The following is a 20,534-nucleotide window of genomic DNA, read 5'->3' as shown; positions in this document are numbered from 1 at the left end:
GAAGTCTGGAAAATTAAATTACGGTACATCCATACAATGAAATGCTATGCAACTATAATAAAACCAATGGAGTACATCAGTTGGTGTTAACATATTAACAAGAACAAATGCTGAATGAAAAAAAGCAAGAGGTAGAACCCTCTTTAAAGTATCTCATTTGTACTAAAAAACAACAAGAATAGATTATAATGATGTATACATACACAAACGGATATACAGTGAAATTCTCAGGAAGGTCAGTCAAAATAAATGGATGGTGTAAGATGGAAAAGAAACTCATTTTTCACTGTACTTGTGTAACATGGAGTTCTTTACCATTTTCATGTTACTGTTTACATCATATTAAACCTAACAAAAAGAGGGTAGCATTAATTATTATTTATTGGCCCATGCCTAGTGCAATGTCTAGCATATAATTGGAATTACAGTGTTAATTGCATGAATGTAAAGAAATGATGCCACTAATTACCATCTAAACACATTTATCTTTTCTATTCATACATCATGTCCTACCCTAATATTAAATGCAAAAACACTCTGGAGTAAATTCAAGTTCCTGTATGTGCTTAAAGAAATAGACTTGCAACAATTTTGAAAGATATTCTATAATTCATCCTTCTCCTTTATGTTCCCTACTCTCTCCTTTCTCAAGCTCTACTCTCCACACAGGCGAGCACACACACACACACACACACACGCACACAGGCATGCAGAGTCAGGTAAACAGTTCACTGACCCCCAGAAAAGGACTGGAGTTAAGAAATGTTTTACCGCTATTGCTTGAGGTTTGGTATGATCAATAATTTTTTTAACCACATGCTGATTTGAGAAAGGAAAGTCTATAACCACACATTACCACTTTATTGGCACTACCAATTAATTTTCCAAGTGTATTTTGAAAAGAGTTGGTGCAGATTCATTGGAAACAATCTGCATTATTCCTAATAGGAACCACAAACATGTTCTAAATAGAGCAGCCCTTAAGCATCTTGCAGGTCTATGAACACTTACCTCCCAGATATCAAGTTCTTAGGTATACCTAACACGTGCAGCTGCTCCCTCTCGCTGCTATCTCCCTGCATGAGTGTCGGCAAGCCAGGGAATTGGAAACTGACCGTTTTGTTTTCTCAGTGCTAACAAAGGGGAACAAATTACCTATTTTCCCTGAGTGTGCAGTGTGTTGCTTTAAATTTTGTCAGAGTTTTTCCCCTAGTAGCAGCAACCAGGAGAAAAAGAAAAAGACATCTGGTAACTTCTTTAGGATATATCTTAACAGATTTGTGGGTGTGACTCTACCCAATCTGTTTCATAAATAAAACCCAGGCAATGGCATCAATTAAAAATCTTTTTAAAGATGGTTTTAACAAGAGCAATATCATGGAAACTACAGTCCCAATATCCTAATAATCACAAGTGCCACCATGTATGGAACACGCCTGTGTACTGGCACTGTGGGGAGCACTTTACAAGCAAGCAGCAGCTTAATTCACACAATTCTATGGGGTGCCATTATTATCCCCATTTTGCCGATGAATAAACTGAGGTTCATTGAGATGAATTAGCCAGTACAAAGTCATACAGCTAGTGAGTGAAAGCACTGGGATTCAAACCAGGTTTTGAAGAACTCCAAGCATTCTGGAGCTCTGTGTTCCATCTATGCTCAATTAGTTTATCAGACAAAAAACAGTAAGAATTAGAGGAACAAGGAAGGAGCCATTCTCTGTCTGCCCCAGAATTGATAGTCTATGACTTTTGGCACACAGGCCAGGTTTGGCAGATAAAACGGTAGGTCTGGCATTAGGAATCCCAGAATCGCTGTCCTGACTCTACCATGAACAAACCTGCTTGTCTCACTTAACCTGTGCAAGTTTTGCTCTCCACAGCTGTGAGATGAGGCAGCTGGATGACAATCTCCCTCAGCTTAAAAACTGCATCTATGAAGCCAGGCACAGTGGCTCATGCCTATAAGCCCAGCACTTTGGGAGGACGAGGAGAGTGGATCATTTGAGGTCAGGAGTTCAAGACCGGCCTGGCTGACATGGTGAAACTCCATCTCTACTAAAAATATAAAAATTAGCCAAGTGTGGTGGTGAGTGCCTGTAATCCCAGCTACTTGGGAGGCTGAGGAAGGAGAATCGCTTGAATCCAGGAGGCAGAGGTTGCAGTGAGCCGAGATCGTCCCACTGCGCTCCAGCCTGGGCAACAGAGTGGGACTCCATCTCAAAACAAAAAACAACAACAAAAAAACAAACTGCATCTACAAGGATAGGTGTGTAGAAACATTTTGCTGGGATAGTAAAGCAGGAAAAAATTGAATGTAAGCCACAGGGTGCACAATTGAGCACATAATGTCCACTTTGCAGAGAAAAACCCTGACAGATGGCATTAATCAGCAGTCAGCTTCCAATGAAATTGCACCAATGACCTTCAGTGGCCACTGCTAAATCCAGTGGGGTCAATTTGTGGTCATCTCAATGGACTGATTAGCAGAAATCCACAGAATTAACATTCTCTCCTCTTGAAATCTCTTTAGTTGACTTCCAAGACACTACTCTCTACTATATTTTCCTCTTCCTGCCTGGATGCGCCTTCCAAGTCTCTTTCACAACTTTGTCCTCATCTTCCCAACTCTTGGCGTGCTCCAGAATTGAGTCCCAGACTTCCTTGTCTACAGTAACTCTGTTGGTGCTCTCATCCAATTTCAGGAATGTAAATGCAATCCACACGCTGATGGCTCCCAAATGTGTAATCTCTACCCCAGAACCAGACTTCTACTTCCAGTTACCTACTCAACACCTCTGCTCAGACTAATGGGCATATCATGATCCCAAACGAGCTCCTGTATCTCCCCAACTCTGCCCTCAGAGCCGTTTCAATAAACGAGCCCTCAGCCCTTCACGGTGCTCTTCCCAGTCCCAGCTTGTCTGCAGCCACCCCAGCCAGCTCCAGCTTATGCACTTACTATTCCCATGACTTGGTGACTTCACCAGGTACCCACGAGGCTCCCTCTCTCACCTTTCTCCAGTAATTGTTCAAACATCACCTTTTCAGTGAGGCCTTTCCCTGATCATTCCATTTTAAATTGTAACCCATCCCTCAAAGCACCTTCTTTCTCTCCCCCTTGCTTTATTTTTCTCCATAAAATGTTATCACCTGACATATTTTATATTAGATTCATGTACTTCTTTACTGCCTATATTCCCCAACTAGAATGCATGCTCCAGAAAGAGGAAAGAGTTTGTCTGTCTTATTCACTGATGTATCTCCAACACTTAGAACAGTGTCTGGAACATAGTAGGCATTCTTTGGTGGAAAATGATGTAAACTACAAGCATCCAGGCATAGCCTGAGTACAGCAGAGCATGCATAGTAGCCGTTTCTCTGTGAATAGGAAAATGATGAAATATCTGTCTCAGACACTAGTTTCTTTTCCTCTTGTCTAAAAACTGGGGTCATTTTGGGATGCAAGAAGTATATATTATAGTGCCCCATTTAGACTTCACAGTACCAAAGAGCAAACATAAAATATAATAATATCATAAAAATAACTTTGAAAAATAAATAAGAATCAGTGTTGTTTTCATGTGTACATTAATTTTTTAACATATATAATATATAATATCTATAGAGAGAAACGTAAATTTTTTTGCATAAAATTGGGGAATTAGCCATGCCAGGATTTCTATGGTAATCCTGAAGCCGTCTTCATGCATCAATAGCCAATATGCTATTTGTTTATCTATAGCTAGTTGTGTATCTCATTTTTCTTTTTCTTTTTTTTTTTTTCGTATTTGAAATCTTGTATTTCACCTACCATTATCCTGTAATGGCAAATGATGGTCACTGAGTTAGTGGTCAAAGCTCAGACGTTAGCATCAAAGAGATTGGGCCTAATTCACAGATCCCATCGATGAGAACTCTGCCAACTTTCTTGACCCCTGATTTACTCATAGGTTCACCATCTAGCAACATTTCTGTGAGGATCAATGAGATAATCCACATAAAACCCTTAGCACAGTGCTTGCCACAGAGGAAGTATTCAGTATACTCTAACTATTATTAATCTTCAGACCTTATCTGACATCTTTGGCTCTCAAAATTCAAAGGCCTTACAGATCTCAAACGCAACTCCTGCCAGCTGCAATGAAATACAGTCATGTGTTGCTTAACAACGGAGCTTAATGGCAGGGCTACATTCTGAGAAATTTGTCATTAGGCTATTTCATCACTGTGTGAATATCCTAAAGTGTACTTACACAAACCTAGATGGTATAGCCTACTACATACCTAGGCTACACGGTATAGCCTATTGCTCCTAGACTAAAAACCTGTGCAGCATGTTTCTGTACTGAATGCTGTAGCCAGTTGTAACACAGTGGTAAGTATGTGTGCAGCTAAACATGTCTAAACATAGAAAAGGTAATGCATTGCACTGCAACATTATGACGGCTATGATGTCAGTAGGCGATAGGAATTTTCAGTTCCATTATCTTACGGGATGACCATCTATTATGGACCACACTGTCACTATGTGGTGAATGACTGTATTCCCTTCTTCAGTTTATACCTAATGAAAATGCACCCATTTTCAGTAAACACAAACAAAACGAATCACCTGAAATGTCCTAGTAATACATGTGAATGTAGGTTTTAAAGACAAAATTATTGAGGGTTAAAAACTGGCTGATTGGGCCGGGCGCGGTGGCTCAAGCCTGTAATCCCAGCACTTTGGGAGGCCGAGACGGGCGGATCACCAGGTCAGGAGATCGAGCCCATCCTGGCTAACACGGTGAAACCCCGTCTCTACTAAAAAATACAAAAAACTAGCCGGGCGAGGTGGCGGGCGCCTGTAGTCCCAGCTACTCGGGAGGCTGAGGCAGGAGAACGGCATCAACCCAGGAGGCGGAGCTTGCAGTGAGCTGAGATCTGGCCACTGCACTCCAGCCCGGGCGACAGAGCGAGACTCCGTCTCAAAAAACAAACAAACAAACAAACAACAAAAAAAAAAAAACAAAAAAACTGGCTGATAAGTAAATGAACCAAGTGTTCGCATCTGAAATAACATAGGAGGTAAAGACCATGAAGAAAAGAGGAAAGAAAAATATTCTCTACAAAAGGGGTGAAATGAAAAATCAATCAGAAGGTATAGATAGGTTCCATGCATTCTTTTAAAGCAGTGACAAAAATAATAAATAACACCTACATAGGTAGCATAGATAAGAGTGTCCGGCATCATTTCAAGGGCATTATGTGTATTAGCCCATTTTGTCCTTACAACGTCCTCTCAGTGGGTACATTATTATCCCTGTTATGGGGCACAGAGAGTAACATGTCCAGCAGCTGCTGAGTGGCAGAGTCAGGATTTGAACCAGGCAGGGCAGGTCCAGAGCCCAAGCTCATAACCACCACAGGACATACGTCCTCATGTATATTCCTTGATTTCAGAGAGAGAGGTGTGTGTTATCATTCTTTGGGAAATTGCTCCTTTCCCTGACCCTACGTGACTCCAGAAAGCTTGAATCTTCCCCTTACCCTATGTAAGCCACAAGCTGGGGGGGGGGGGCATTGGTGACCCAACATGACCAAACAGGGTCCATTCTCTGAATTTTTTTTCTACTGAAACTGAGAAGAAACTGTCCTTATCTTCCCTTGGACTGAGAGCTGTAAGGTTATGATCCCAAAGTGGCCAGGACCCTTTTGCCCCACTGCATGGAGGTACAAGGAAGTGCTTAAAGCATGGGCCCCCTCCATGAACAGTGGCCGAAATGAGAGACGGACAGACAGAAACAGGGAAGGGGTAAGCTGTTGAAGTCCCTGGATCCAGGCATCCCTGAGGTCTGCTGTATCTCCTTCTAAGTTCCATTTACTTGAGTCAACTACTTTCTACCTTGTTATTTAAGATATTAGTTTCTGTTGCTTACAGCAGAAGAATCCCAGGGAACACATTTAACTAGACATTTAATACCTCCAGGACGAGCTGGAGAGAACAAGCTGCCTGCTAGACAACGAAGTAGGTTTACAGCTAAAGGAACATATGTTCCTAGACTGCACATGCATCTTCTGAGCACCAATCCTCTGTCCAGCGCCATGCTAGACACAGGGGAATCATGAGACATAAGACACTGTCCTTGTTCTTGAGGAGCTGACAGTCTAAGGTAAGAGGACAGATACAAAAACAAATAATCACAAGACAGTGAGCTAGATGGTTAACAGAGTTACTGCCTCAGGATCTTTGTACTTTGTTTTCTTGCTAGAAACACTATACTCCCAGATCCATAACTGTCTAAGGCTGGTGTATCAGTTTGCTAGGGCTGTCATACAAAGTACTATAAACCGAGTGCCTTAAGCATCAGAAATTTATTGTTTCACAGTTATTAAGGCTAGAAATCCAAGATCAAAGTGTTGGCAAGGTTGACTCCTTCTGAGGGCTGTAAGAGAGAATATGTCCCACCTTTCTCTCTTAGCTTCTGGTGGGTATCTTGGCCTGTAGATCTCTACCTTCATCTTCACATGCCATTCTCCCCATGTGTTATCTGTATCCAAATTTCTCGTTTTTCTGAGGACACCAGTCATACTGAATTAGAGACCCACTCTATTCTAGTATGACCTCATCATAACTAATTATATATGCAAGGACCCTAATCCTAAATCAAGTCACACTCTGAGGGACTGTGGACTAGAGCTTTAACATATTAATTTTTACGGGACACAATTCAATCCATAACAGCTGGCTTTGTCTCACCATTCAAGTCTCAGTCCAAGTATTACCTCCACAGAAAGGCCTTCCTTGACCACTCAACTGAAAGAAGCTCTTCCCCAACCACCAGTCACTCTACCTCATTGCCCTACTTGACTTTCTCCATGCACTTAACCACTACCAGAAACCATCTCGCTTGTTTGCCTTTGGTCTGCCTCTCTACACAAGAACGTAAACCCCATGGAAGCAAGGACTTTGTCTTGTCCACTTGTCTCCAGAGCTGAGAGCAGTGCCTGTGACACATGGTGGTGCTCAGTCAATGTCAGCTGAATAAATACATACATAAGTTAAATGAAAATCACTTGGCCATTCATAAACATAACGCCGGGAAGTACCACAGCTATGAATAAAAGTCAAGCAGGAGAAGAGGGTAGAGAAAGGTGTGCTGTTCTGAGTATGGCAGCCGGGGTAGGCTTCTCAGGAGCTGACACAGAAGCAGCAAGAGCGGTTTCAGTGAGAGTGAGGTTGATGGTCTGACTGGGGTAGGACCGAAGTGTGAACAGGAGGTAAGGAAGTGGAGACAGCAAGGAGACATGCCACAAAGGGAAGCTGAGAGTAGGGGCATCTGCATTTACGACCCAGCACCCAGACCTTGACAGCTGGCAAAGACTTTGCCATGCCTGGGGAAATAAAGCTTTCGCTTATTCCTGAAGTTTTTACAACAGCCTTGAAGCCCTCCCTCCTCTGTCCCCTGAACACTTTGTTCTTGTTTTGGCACTGTACTTCTAGTATTTCTGTGGAACTGCAAGCTTTCCATTTTACATGCCTCTTTCCTCTTCCAAGGAACTCCTTGAGGGCAGGGACCCCAAAAGGTTCCCAATAGATATGGAAGGATAGGAACTTCTGGCTGGTGCTTCTTCCTGTGGGTGCCCCTTTCTATTACAGAAAACAAATAAACAATCAAACAAGTTTTATCCCTTTACAAACAAGACTTTGAGATCTGTGTGGTGAAAATTGTAAGACACGGATGAAAGAAATGAAGATGATACAAACAGAAAGATATTCTGTGTTCTTGAATCAGAAGAATCAATATTGTCAAAATGTCCATATTCCCAAAGTGATATATAGAGTCAATGCAATTCCTATCAAAATTACAGTGGCATTTTTCACAGAAATAGAAAACACAATCCCGAAATTTGTTTGGAGCCATAAAAGACCCCAGATAGCTAACATGATCTTGAGCAAGAAGAATGAAGCTGGTGGCATCACACTCATTGATTTCAAATTATACTACAAAGCTATAGTAATAAAACAGTATCGTACTGGCATAAAAACAGACACATAGAGCAATGGAACAGAATAGAGAGCCCAGAAATAAACCCACACATGCACAGTTAAATAATGACCATACAGACAAAGGTGCCAAGAACACACAACGGGGAAAGAATAGTCTCTTCAATAAGTGGTGTTGAAAAAACTGTATATCTATGTGCCAAAAAAGTGAAATTGAAACTTTATCTTATGCCATAGACAAAAATCAACTCAAAATGGATGAAACACTTAAACTTAAGACTTAAAACTGGAAAACTTCTAGAAGAAAACATAGGGGAACAGCTCCATTACATTTGTCTTGGCTCCATTACATTCGTCTTGGCAATCAAGACACGTCTTGATTATTTATTTATTTATTTATTTATTTTTGATACGATACCAAAAGCACAGGCAAAAAAAAGCAAAAACAAACAAGGGGGACTGTACCAAACTGAAAAGTTTCTGTACAGCAAAAACAATCTGCAAAATGAAAAGGCAATGAAAGGAATGGGATAAAACATTTGAACACCATATATATAAGATGAGGTATTAATATCTAAAATATATAAGGAACTCATACAACTCAGCAGCAAATAATAATAATATCCCAACGTAAAGATGGGAAAGGGGCTAGACACAGTGGCTCATGCCTGTAATCCTAGCACTTTGAGAGGTTCAGGCAGTAGGATCCCTTGGGCTCAGGAGTTTGTGACCAGCCTGGGCCGCACAGTAAGACCCTGTCTCTAAAAAAAATTTTAAAAGATTAATTGGGAATGATGATGTGCACCTATAGTCCGAGCTGCTTGGGTGGCAAGAAGATTGCCTGAGCCCCAGAAGTCAAGGCTGCAGTGAGTTATGATCATGCCACTGCCCTCCAGCCTGGGCAACAGAGCAAGGTCCTGTCTCCGGCCCGGCGCGGTGGCTCACGCCTGTAATCCCAGCAGTTTGGGAGGCCAAGGCTGGTGGATCACAAGGTCAGGAGATCGAGACCATCCTGACTAAGACGGTGAAACCCTGTCTCTACTTAAAAAATACAAAAAATTAAGGGCCGGGCGCGGTGGCTCAAGCCTGTAATCCCAGCACTTTGGGAGGCCGAGACGGGCGGATCACGTGGTCAGGAGATCAAGACCATCCTGGCTAACATGGTGAAACCCCATCTCTACTAAAAATACAAAAAATTAGCTGGGCGTGGTGGCGGGCGCCTGTGGTCCCAGCTACTCAGGAGGCTGAGGCAGGAGAATGGCGTGAACCTGGGAGGCAGAGGTTGCAGTGAGCTGAGATCCGGCCACTGCACTCCAGCCTGGGCGACAGAGCAAGACTCCGTCTCAAAAAAAAAATTACCCAGGCGTGGTAGCAGCCGTCTATGGTCCCAGCTACTGGGGAGGCTGAGGCAGGAGAATGGTGTGAACCCAAGAGGTGGAGCTTGCAGTGAGCCAAGATTGTGCCACTGCACTCCAGCCTGGGCAACAGAGCGAGACTCCATCTCAATAAATAAATAAATAAATAAATACCCTGTCTCCAAGAAAAAAAAACGGGCAAAAGACACTGATAGATTTTTTTCCAAAGATGACATACAAATGGCCAACAAGTGTATGAAAAGGTGCTCAACATCGCTAATCATGAGGAAAATGCAAATCAAAACAATAAGATATCATCTCACACCTGTTAGGATGACTATGATCAAAAAGTCAAAAGTTAACAAGTGTATGGCAAGGAGGAAAAAAACAACTCTTATGCATTGATAATGGGAACGTAAATTGGTGCAACCATTATGGAAAATAGTATGGAAGTTTCTGAAAAAATTAAAAATAGAATTACCATATGATCCAGAAATCCTCCATCTGGATATATAGCCAAAGAAAATAAAATCATGTTCTCAAAAAAGTATCTGAATTCCACGTTCAATGCAGCATCATTGACAATAGTTAAGATATGGAAACAACCTAAGTGTCTAGCAACAGATCTACGAACAGAGAAAATGCGCTATATATACACTGTGGAATATTATTCAGCTTTAAAAAAAGAAGATGAAATCCTGACATATGTGACAATATGGATGAACATGGAGGACATTATGCTAAGTGAAATAAGCCAGACACAGACAAATACTGCATGATCTCACATACATGTAGAATCTAAGAAAGATGAATTCAGAAACAGAAAATAGAATGGTGGTTGCCAGGGGCTGGACAGTGGAGGAAATGGGAAGACATTGGTCAAGGATATAAACTTTCAGTTATAAGATGAATAAGTCCTGGAGACGTAATAACAAAATAGTGATGGCAGTTTATAACAAAGGTAGTTTATAACAATTTATACTTGAAATTTGCTAAGACAGTAGATAGATCTTAAACATTCTCACCAACCACATATGAAAAAATGGAACTGTGTAAGGTGATGAATATGTTAATTAGCTAGATTATGGTAACTGTTTTACAATGTGTGTGTGTGTATACCTCAAAACATCCTGTTGTATACCTTTAATATACACAATTTTTATTTGTCAATTATACTTCAGTAAAGCTGGAGAAAAAATAAAATTAAAAAATTAAAATCAGGCTTTCAGGAGGAATGTCATGAAAACTAACAGAGCAGGAAGCTCCAGGAGCTGTCCCTCTACTGAAACAACGATTGACCCAGAAGGAGTGACTGGAATCAACTATTTAAGAACTAAATAGTAGAACCTAACTAGACACTTAAAATAACCAGGGGAGGGCTTGATGAAGGGAGGGACTGCTGATCTTTCCTAAGACAGCAACATAAGTGAATCAGCTACCATTCCCATCACAGCTTTGAGGACAGCAGTCCATGTTCTAGGCTTGCTGGTACCAGAGTAGGTAGTGGGGACTTTCTCTTCCAGACATTGGTGTTGTACATTTTTGTTGGTCTAGCAGTGCCTGAGGGGTTGATGCAGACACCCACTTTGGTTTTGGCCCTCTTGGTGGCAGCAACTTCCCCTGGCAGCATCCAGGAAAATGTTAAGAAACAACTCTCACCCACTTTCCCTTTTTGGAATCAGAAATTTAAGGAAATATTTTTCAGGTCACTGACTGACCACAGAGATAACACAACAGAAACTTCAGTGACCACACAAAACAAGAAATACATATTTGCAAAAAGAGTTTAGAAAAGTCACAAATTAACAGCACTAGTCCTTAATGGAAAAAAGTCAGCAATCCCTGAGGAGTGGGAAAATGGCATTTCTAGAGTTATAATATTATAGTACTCAAGATTTCCAATTTTCAACAAAAATTTACAAAGCATACAAAGAAATGGGAAAATAGTCATTCACAGGAAAAAAAGAAATTTGTCAGAAATATTAACAAGTGAACCCAGACAACAGAATTACTATCAAGGGTGTTAAATCAATTATATTAAATATGGTCAATGAGCTAAAGGATTACAAGTATGTAATCCCAGCTACTCGGGAGGCAGAGACATGAGAATTACTTGAACCCAGGAGGCAAAAGTTGCAGTGAGCCGAGATCGCGTCACTGCACTCCAGCTTGGGCGACAGAGGGAGACTCTGTCTCAAAAAGAAAACAAACAAACAAACAAGAATAACCCAGTCCTCAGTGTCAAATGAGTTCCATCACAGCCAAGCACACTGCCAGCCTTTTTCTTTCCCTCACAGGAGAACTCTCTGGCACTCGGCTTTTGTCTCTTCATTTGCGTTACAAAAAGCGCACCTGACCCTGTTGAAAAGGGCATTTAAGGAGATCATCAAAGGGGCCTGTGGTGCTCCTTTCACAGCACATGATCTCTCTCCCTAATAAGCCCTCTCCCAGTCTTAAGAAACCCACATTCAGGAGCAACATTATGCTACCAGCTGCAGCTGAGGGCGCTGGGTGAAATTGAGCCAGGGCTGGGGAACAACTCAAAAGTCATCTGAGAGGTATGACACCTCCCTGGCGTCTAGACCCACGGCAGGCAGCCTACAGACTTTTTCTCTTTGACTTTTTAAAATGAGATTCATGAAACTACTTTTCCTATTATGGCATAAGAAATGATGCCGGCCGGGCGCGGTGGCTCACGCCTGTAATCCCAGCACTTTGGGAGGCCGAGACGGGCAGATCACGAGGTCAGGAGATCGAGACCATCCTGGCTAACACGGTGAAACCCCGTCTCTACTAAAAACTACAAAAAACTAGCCGGGCGACGTGGCGGCGCCTGTAGTCCCAGCTACTTGGGAGGCTGAGGCAGGAGAATGGCGTGAACCCCGGAGGCGGAGCTTGCAGTGAGCTGAGATCCGGCCACAGCACTCCAGCCTGGGTGACAGAGCGAGACTCCGTCTCAAAAAAAAAAAAAAAAAAAAAATACAAAAAATTAGCCGGGCATGGTGGCGGGTGCCTGTAGTCCCAGCTACTCGGGAGGCTAAGGCAGGAGAATGGCGTGAACCTGAGAAGCGGAGCTTGCAGTGAGCCGAGATCGCGCCACTGTACTCCAGCCTGGGCGACAGAGTGAGACTCCGTCTCAAAAAAAAAAAAAAAAAAGAAAGCAATGATAACTGCTTGAAGGATTATACCTCTTTGCCATTTGATGGCATCTCTATGAGGACAGGGAACTATGGGCTCAGTCATCTTTGCAGCCCTAAAATCAAACTCAGAAACTGGTCCCCAAAAGGCTGTTGGATAAATACATAAGTAAATTCCATTTTTATACTATCTACTGATGTCTAAAAATTCCAAATTAGAAGTTAAAAATCCTATGATAGATATCTAAAGGAGAACAAAGTAATCCAAAATCAATTATATATTACATGCTACCTAGGATTTTAGGAAACTGAGCTCAATCTCAAAATTAAAGAACTGTACTGTAGGCTGGGGGCAGTGGCTCATGCCTGTAACCCCAGCACTTTGGGAGGCCAAGGTGGGCAAATCACTTGAGGCCAGGAGCTCAAGACCAGCCTGGCCAACATAGTGAAACCCCATCTCTGCTAAAAATACAAAGATTAGCCGGGTGTGGTGGCTGGGGCCTGGAACCCCAGCTACTTAGGAGGCTGAAGCACAAGAATTGCTTGAACCTGGGAGGCGGGCCGTGAGCCGAGATCGCACCACTGCACTCTAGCCTGGATGACAAAGCGAGACTGTCTCAAAAAAAAAAAAATTAAAGAAAGAACTTACTGTAAAATCTGCTTTGCTTTGTTACTCACTCTTATGAATATAGAGCCAATCACTGGTTCTAGCTTCACTATTATGCTATATTAAGGGAGGAGACCACCCCTCATATTGTCTTATGCCCAATTTCTGCCTCCAAAGAAAGAAGTAGTAAAAACTAAAAGGCAGGCATGAAATCCACATGCAGACAGCCCAGTGCCACACCCTGGGCCTGGTAGTTAAAGATCAATCCCTGACCTAACCGGTTATGTTATCTATAGATTCCAGACATTGTATGGAAAAGCATTGTGAAAATCCCTGTCCTGTTCTGTTTCATTCTGATGACCGGTGCATGTAGCCCCCAGTCACGTACCCCCTGCTTGCTCAATCGATCACCACCCTCTCACACAGACTCCCTCAGAGTTGTAAACCCTGAAAAGGGACAGGAATTGCTCACTCGGGCAGCTCAGTTTTTGAGACGTGAGTCTTGCCAATGCTCCTGGATGAATAAAGCCCTTCCTTCTTTAACTTGGTGTCTGAGGGGTTTTGTCTGTGGCTCGTCCTGCTACAATATTACTGTATATATGTAATATATTCTATATTACTATATTTTCTCATTTATAAAGTGGGAGTAAAAATAACAGCTACTTCATTGAATTTTTGTGAGGATTAAATTAGTTAACATATGTATAACAGTTAATGGCACATAGTGACCACTTACGAAATGTTAGCTAGTATTATTGTTGTTGTTACCAGGCACTGTTCTGGCTAACATTCTATTAGACCAAGTTAAATACTAGTTCATTTAATCTGCCCAGAAAAGTATTAATAGAAGCAAGTTGCACATATAACCTGTCCCCTTGACAACAAAATTTGCCTTCTAAAAGCCATTAATGGATTCTCAAAGTACAAGAATTGCCTATGAATTGTTTACTTTTTAGAATATGATTTCCCCTTGAGGCAGAATATATATTTAACAGGTCTTAAATGTATACCAGAAAGAACTGAATCGCCTGCTTCAGTAACAGGTTTCTTTAAAAAGAAAATCAGACAGCAATTTTACCTTCTGTTCAGGCCAGATGAGGTTCCTAATCCTGCAAGGTCTGGGGTACTTTCATCTGATAAGAGCCCATGAGCTTCTGAGAGCTTCAAATGACTACTACTTAGGTTAAAAATAAGCACTGAGAAACAAAAACTAAGAAACAAAAGCAGAAGTGTTTATAAAATTGCTCTCTTCGCACTGTCCCACTGCGGGTACTTTCCTGTCTCTCAGATCACTGTCCTTTAGTCCAGCAATTTCCAGGGTCCTATAGGCTGCTGGTCCCAAGATGCTCAGGCACACAAAGGTGTTGTGGCCAAGTAAGGTTGGGGAACCCGTACTATACTCCCCTCTTGCCACAATACCATTAGCATATTAAAAGCCTCAGCCCCTTCCAGGAACAAAACCTGTTTAGTTGTGCTTAACCCACTGTTTGAAAACTTACTTAACCACAGACTCCTTTTGTAATAGTAGGTAGCTAGTTAGACCTGAGCAGGGCAGAAGAGGGCTCCCCTGCCCCACTCCAGGAGTGTCAGGCAACTATCGGTGTCAGGCAGTTAACTGTCTCTCTAAAATAATAATTGGGCCGGGCACGGTGGCTCATACCTGTAATCCCAGCACTTTGGGAGGCCGAGGTGGGCTGATCACTTGAGGTCTGGAGTTTGAGACCAGCTTGGCCAACACAGTGAAACTCCATCTCTACTAAAAATACAAAAATTGGCAGGGTGTGGTTGCGGGCACCTGTAATCCCAGCTACCCAGGAGGCTGAGGTAGGAGAATCTCTTGAACCCAGGAGGTAGCGGTTGCAGTGAGCCGAGATCACACCACTGCATTCCAGCCTAGGCGACAAAGCGAGAATCTAAATAAAAGAATAAAATAAAATAAAATAAAATAAAATAATAATTGGTCACAGCCAGCACCAGGGAAAGGCAGTCTCCCAACAGATAGAAACATCTGAAACTGAGGATCAGCGGCTCCCTAATAAGATCTCAGGAGCTGGACCAGTGGGCTCAAGCAAAAAAGAGGTCAAATGGCAAAGTTTAAGTGGCATAAGACCTTCTAGGAACACTCAACTGGTAAGGGAAGAATGCCTCGAGTGAGCATGTGTACAACTCCAGTAAACATACTGTGCATGCCTCACTCCTAAGTGCTGGCAGCCACTGCGGATGCGGAGAGCCCGCCCAAGGGAAGAATCAGGAGAGAAGGGACACCAGCCCCTGGAAATAGGACAACATATAAAATCCCAAGTCAAAGGTCAATCCACACCCTTGATCTCTCCAGTCACCCTCTGGACCCTCTTCCAAGTTTACCTCCTTTCGTTCCTGCTCTAACGCTTTTGAATAAACCTTCACTCCTTCTCTAAAACTTGCCTTGGTCTCTCTGTCAAATTTTTCCTACTGAAGAGGGAAGAACTGAGGTTGCTGCAGACCTGTATGGACTCACCACTGCTAACACCTTTTTCAAGGAATATCTACTAGAATCTAGGTTTGGGAAATGCTGAAACAGCCTAAACTAACCAATTATTTCCACCTTAAAATGACTGTGGGCTCATTCACCTGGCCTGGCAAAGTCAGCACTTACTTAAAAGCAGATGGGAAAGAATGTTGACCCTCTACACACACACAGTCCCTGGTCAACACACATTTTCATGAAGAGGTATATCTTGGATCAAGTCAAAAAGAAACTATCCCCGGATCCATCTGAGGTGTGTCCCACACTCAGGGAACACACCAAAAAATTGAGGAATGGCTCACAGGGAGATATGATTTCAGAAGATCAGGAGCATAAGAAAAAGGAAGATGACACTATAAGAGCAATCCTATGAACAAAAGGAATTTAATCCTCCTCCTTTTTTTTTGTTTTGTTTTGTTTTGTTTTTTAAGTCAAGAAGAAGAATCCTGGTGCATTACAACCTAACTGGAATATGTCCAAAGTGATGATGGGACAAAACCACAAAGTGATGGGACAAATCCACTGACACCAGATTAAAGGAGTCCTGAGCAGAGAGGAAGCTGGAGGGTGGCAGGGTCCTCGAAAAACTATCTCCAAAGACTCCAATCTCTAGAGCATTCTCTTAGTTCTATGACTGGAAATTTTTTCCAGAATCCTCAGTATCTATCTGTAATGTAAGGCTCCTTTTTGCTAGCACCAGAAGCTTACATAAAATTAGGCACTTGGGGAAGCATCTTGCCCCCCTTATCCGGCCACTGTGATATTCACCCAACCATAACTGCCCCAAATGGCCAACACGTGGGGATTATGGGAACTACAATTCAAGATGAGATTTGGGTGGGGACACAGTCAAACCATATCAATGAAGGAATACATGGATATACATGCAGAAATCTGGGTGGCTTTAATTCCTTCCATGAGGTCTTAAAATCCTACCATCACTATGAGCTAGCCAAAATTAAAATATATCTGGGCAGACAGGAGACCCAGATGGGTAGGAACTAAATATGCAAACATTTCTCTCAGTAGAAAGAAAAACCAAGAAAAGGGAGGAAATAAGATTCAAAATGATCCCAAGAGGCATACCCTGGGGAAAACCCAACAAGATAAATATAGTAAGTCCTCAAAAGATGCTAGTTACTAGTGTATCATTAATATTAAATAATAATATTAACTGTAAATCCCTGCATTTACGTTGAAAATAGCAATTACATAAGAAGAGATAATAGAGAACTGGCTTAGCCTAAAGCCACAGGAGAAAATATAATTTGGGTTTTGGCCAATCACAATCCCAACAAGTGTCAGCACTGCAATGTAGCTGCTAAGTAACTAACATCACTCCGCAGGCCTCACCCATAGCAAAGGAACTGACAGGCTCACAAAACTCTCCCAGCCAGGCCATATCTGACATGTAGGTTTCATTTAGGCACAAAACATACAGACAATTGGAATTGTATCCAGCAAGAAGTGACTATCATGGCTGTAAGTCTGGAATCCAAATTAAACACAAATAGTTGACAGAACAGGTGGTAACTATAGATGTGAAGGTTTAAGGTACTCTTCAATATTTGAAGAGCTGCCAATAAAGAATGGCACTAGTTGTTTTGTGTCGCCAACAGGTGAAATTTGCAGGGGAGGCTAGGTTAGGCTCCATACACAAAATGATTTTCCAATACTTCAAATTATCCAAGAATTGATCCCACGGGCTTGAAAAGTTTTCAGCTTTCTTTATGAAAGTGCCTGAGAGCCAGAAGATTATCAACCAACAAGAGCAATCTAAGGATTCCTCTGGTGGGTGAAGGGATGCACTCTGAAGTTTTGAGACCCCTTTCAACATCAAGAATCTGCAATTCTACGATTCTGACTACGGTTGAGCTTCATCAGATTAGTAGACAGAGCCCAGTGCTACCCTCTCCTCCAACTCATTTTTGCATGGTGAATGGTAAACACTTAAAAATATTCTTGGGGACAGGTGCAGTGGCTCACGCCTGTAATCCCAGCACTTTGGGAGGCCAAGGCAGGTGAATCACAAGGTCAGGAGATTGAGACCATCTTGGCCAACATGGTGAAAACCTGTCTCTACTAAAACTACAAAAATTAGCTGGGTGTGGTGGCGTGTGCCTGTAATCCCAGCTTCGTGGGATGCCAAGGCAGGAGAACTGTTTGAACTAGGGAGTCAGAGGTTGCAGTGAGCTGAGATGACACCATTTTGCTCCAGCCTGGCGACAGAGCAAGACTCCATCTCAAAATAAATAAATAAATAAATTCTTGGTAGACTCTGGAAAAAAATGATCAACTAATACTTGTGTCTCCAATATTAACTAATTTGTGTTAAATACTCTTCAATCTACTTAAACTCTTGTATTTCTTATCTGCAAAAGGACCTAAATGAGAAGATAAAGGTAAATTAACTTTGAAAACCTATAAAGTAATGTAAGGAATATTTATAATTATTGATGTTTATCAATAAGTAGAGAAGCACTCAACTAATTTTTTAGAAAGAAAACATTTCCATATAAAGCAGTCATTTTTCTTATCTGACTTCAATTGTAAATTGCTGAGGAAGGTCTAATTTCACCTTCTATCTCAAGATTTGGTAGCCAAAGTCACCAAAGACCTGCATACTTACCAGAGGCCTGAAAACACAATTCCAGGAAGGTGCCCAACACAGAGTATTAGCAAGAGAACTTGGAGGCTGGGCTTTGCCTTCTGTCCTCAAACAGGAATAAATGTAGAATCCAGGGAGAATGAAAGAGTAAAAACTGGGACACCTAAACTAAGAATAAACCAAAGAGACAGGAATATTTGGTTGCTAAAAGGCAAAGGCCAAACACAAACCGTAAAAGAAAAAAATTGATGAACTGGACTTCAAAATTAAAAGCTCTCTTCAAAAGCCACCATGAAGAAAATCAATTACTCTACATATTTGCCAGCAAAAGAAAAGGAAAATCAAATGCAAGCCACAGATGGGTGAAAATATTTATAAATCATATTTGATAAGGCACTTATATTCAGAATATATAAAGAACTCTTACAACTCAATAATAAGACAAGGAACTCAATTTAAAAATAGGCCAGGCCAGGCGTGGTGGCTCACACCTGTAATCCCAGCATTTTGAGAGGCCAAGGCAGGCAGATCACCTGAGGTCAGGAATTCAAGACCAACCTAACCAACATAGTGAAACTCCATCTCTATTAAAAATACACAAATTAGCCAAGCATGGTAGAGCACGCCTGTAATCCCAGCTACCTGGGAGGCTGAAGCAGGAGAATTGCTGGAACCCGGGAGACAGAGGTTGCAGTGAGCCAAGACTGCGCCACTGCACACCAGCCTGGGTGACAGAGCAAGACTTCATCTCAAAAATAAATAAATAAATAAATAAATACAAAAATAGGCCAAAAATTGAATGGACATTTCACCAAAGAAAATATATAAACAGCTGAGTGGGTTCCAAGATGGCTGAATAGGAACAGCTCCAGTCTACAGCTCACAGTCTACAGTGTGAGCGAGGGAGAAGACAGGTGATTTCTGCATTTCCAACTGAGGTACCAGGTTCATTTCACTGGGGCTTGTAGGACGGTGGTGGGTGGAGCCCACAGAGTGTGAGCTGAAGCAGGACGGGGCATCGCCTCACCCAGGAAGTGCAAGGGGTCAGGGAATTCCCTTTCCTAGCCAAGGGAAGCTGTGACAGACAGTACTTGGAAAATTAGGACATTTCCACCCTAATACTGTGCTTTTCCAATGGTCTTAGCAAACGCTACACCAGGAGATTTTATCCCGTGCCTGGCTCGGAGGGTCCCAACATAGATCCTCGCTCACTGCTAGCACAGCAGTCTGATATCAAACTACAAGGTGGCAGCAAGGCTGGGGGAGGGGCATCTGCCATTGCTCAGGCTTTAGTAGGTAAACAAAGCAGCTGGGAAGCTCAAACTGGGTGGAGCCCACCACAGCTCAAGGAAGCCTGCCTGCCTCTGTAGACTCCACCTCTGGGGGCAGGGCATAGCTGAACAAAAGGCAGCAGAAACTTCTGCAGACTTACCCGTCCCTGTCTGATAGCATTGATGAGAGTAGTGGTTCTCCCAGCACGGAGTTTGAGATCTGAGAACCTACAGACTGCCTCCTCAAGTGGGTCCCTGATCCCCGAGTAGCCTAACTGGGAGACACCTTCCAGTAGGGGCCAACTGACACTTCATACAGCCGGGTGCCCCTCTGCGACGAAGCTTCCAGAGGAAGGATCAGGCAGCAACATTTGTTGTTCTGCAATATTTGCTGTTCTGCAGCCTCCGCTGGTGATATCCAGGTAAACAGTGTCTGGAGTGGACCTTCAGCAAACTCCAACAGACCTGAAGCTGTGGGTCCTCACTGTTAGAAGGAAAACTAACAGAAGTGACATCCACACCAAAACCCTATCTGTACATCACCATCATCAAAGACCAAAGGTAGATAAAACCACAAAGATGGGAAGAAACCAGAGCAGAAAAGCTGAAAATTCTAAAAATCAGACCACCTCTTCTCCTCCAAAGGAACGCAGCTCCTCGCCAGCAACAGAACAAAGCTGGATGGAGAATAACTTTGATGAGTTGACAGAAGTAGGCTTCAGACGATCGGTAATAACAAACTTCTCTGAGCTAAAGGAGGATGTTCAAACCCATCACAAAGAAACTAAAAACCTTGAAAAAAGATTAGACGAATGGCTAACTAGAATAAACAGCATAGAGAAGAACTTAAATGACCTGATGGAGCTGAAAATCATGGCACAAGAACTACGTGACACATGCACAAGCTTCAGCAGCTGATTCAATCAAGTGGAAGAAAGTGTATCAGTGATTGAAGATCAAATGAATGAAACGAAGTGAGAAAAGAAATTTAGAGAAAAAAGAGTAAAAAGAAATGAACAAAGCTTCCAAGAAATATGGCAGTATGTGAAAAGACCAAATC

At 42.3% G+C, this 20,534-nt stretch overlaps 1 protein-coding gene and 1 pseudogene across 3 annotated transcripts in view; one reads left to right on the top strand and one right to left on the bottom strand.

The window, feature by feature from the left end:
* The window catches only part of TMCC3 (transmembrane and coiled-coil domain family 3), a 317,061-nt gene that overhangs the window by 244,001 nt on the left and 52,526 nt on the right, over positions 1-20,534 (bottom strand). The window contains exon 1 of one of the 2 annotated variants that reach the window (XM_033221037.1): positions 14,168-14,262. The exons of the other annotated variant lie outside the window; for it this stretch is intronic. The gene's annotated coding sequence lies outside the window, so the exon portion shown is untranslated. Of the gene's footprint in view, positions 1-14,167; positions 14,263-20,534 lie in introns of those variants that run through there. 2 annotated transcript variants of the gene reach the window in all.
* Positions 1-20,534, top strand: part of LOC117090752 — an 80,604-nt pseudogene that overhangs the window by 48,457 nt on the left and 11,613 nt on the right. The gene's annotated exons all lie outside the window — the stretch shown is intronic.

This window comes from Trachypithecus francoisi, unplaced genomic scaffold (genome assembly GCF_009764315.1).
Source record: "Trachypithecus francoisi isolate TF-2019V2 unplaced genomic scaffold, Tfra_2.0 Lachesis_group11, whole genome shotgun sequence".
In the NCBI taxonomy this organism is placed as follows: domain Eukaryota; kingdom Metazoa; phylum Chordata; class Mammalia; order Primates; family Cercopithecidae; genus Trachypithecus; species Trachypithecus francoisi.
Note: the sequence above shows the minus strand (reverse complement) of the source record. Positions and strands in the feature narration are given on the sequence as shown.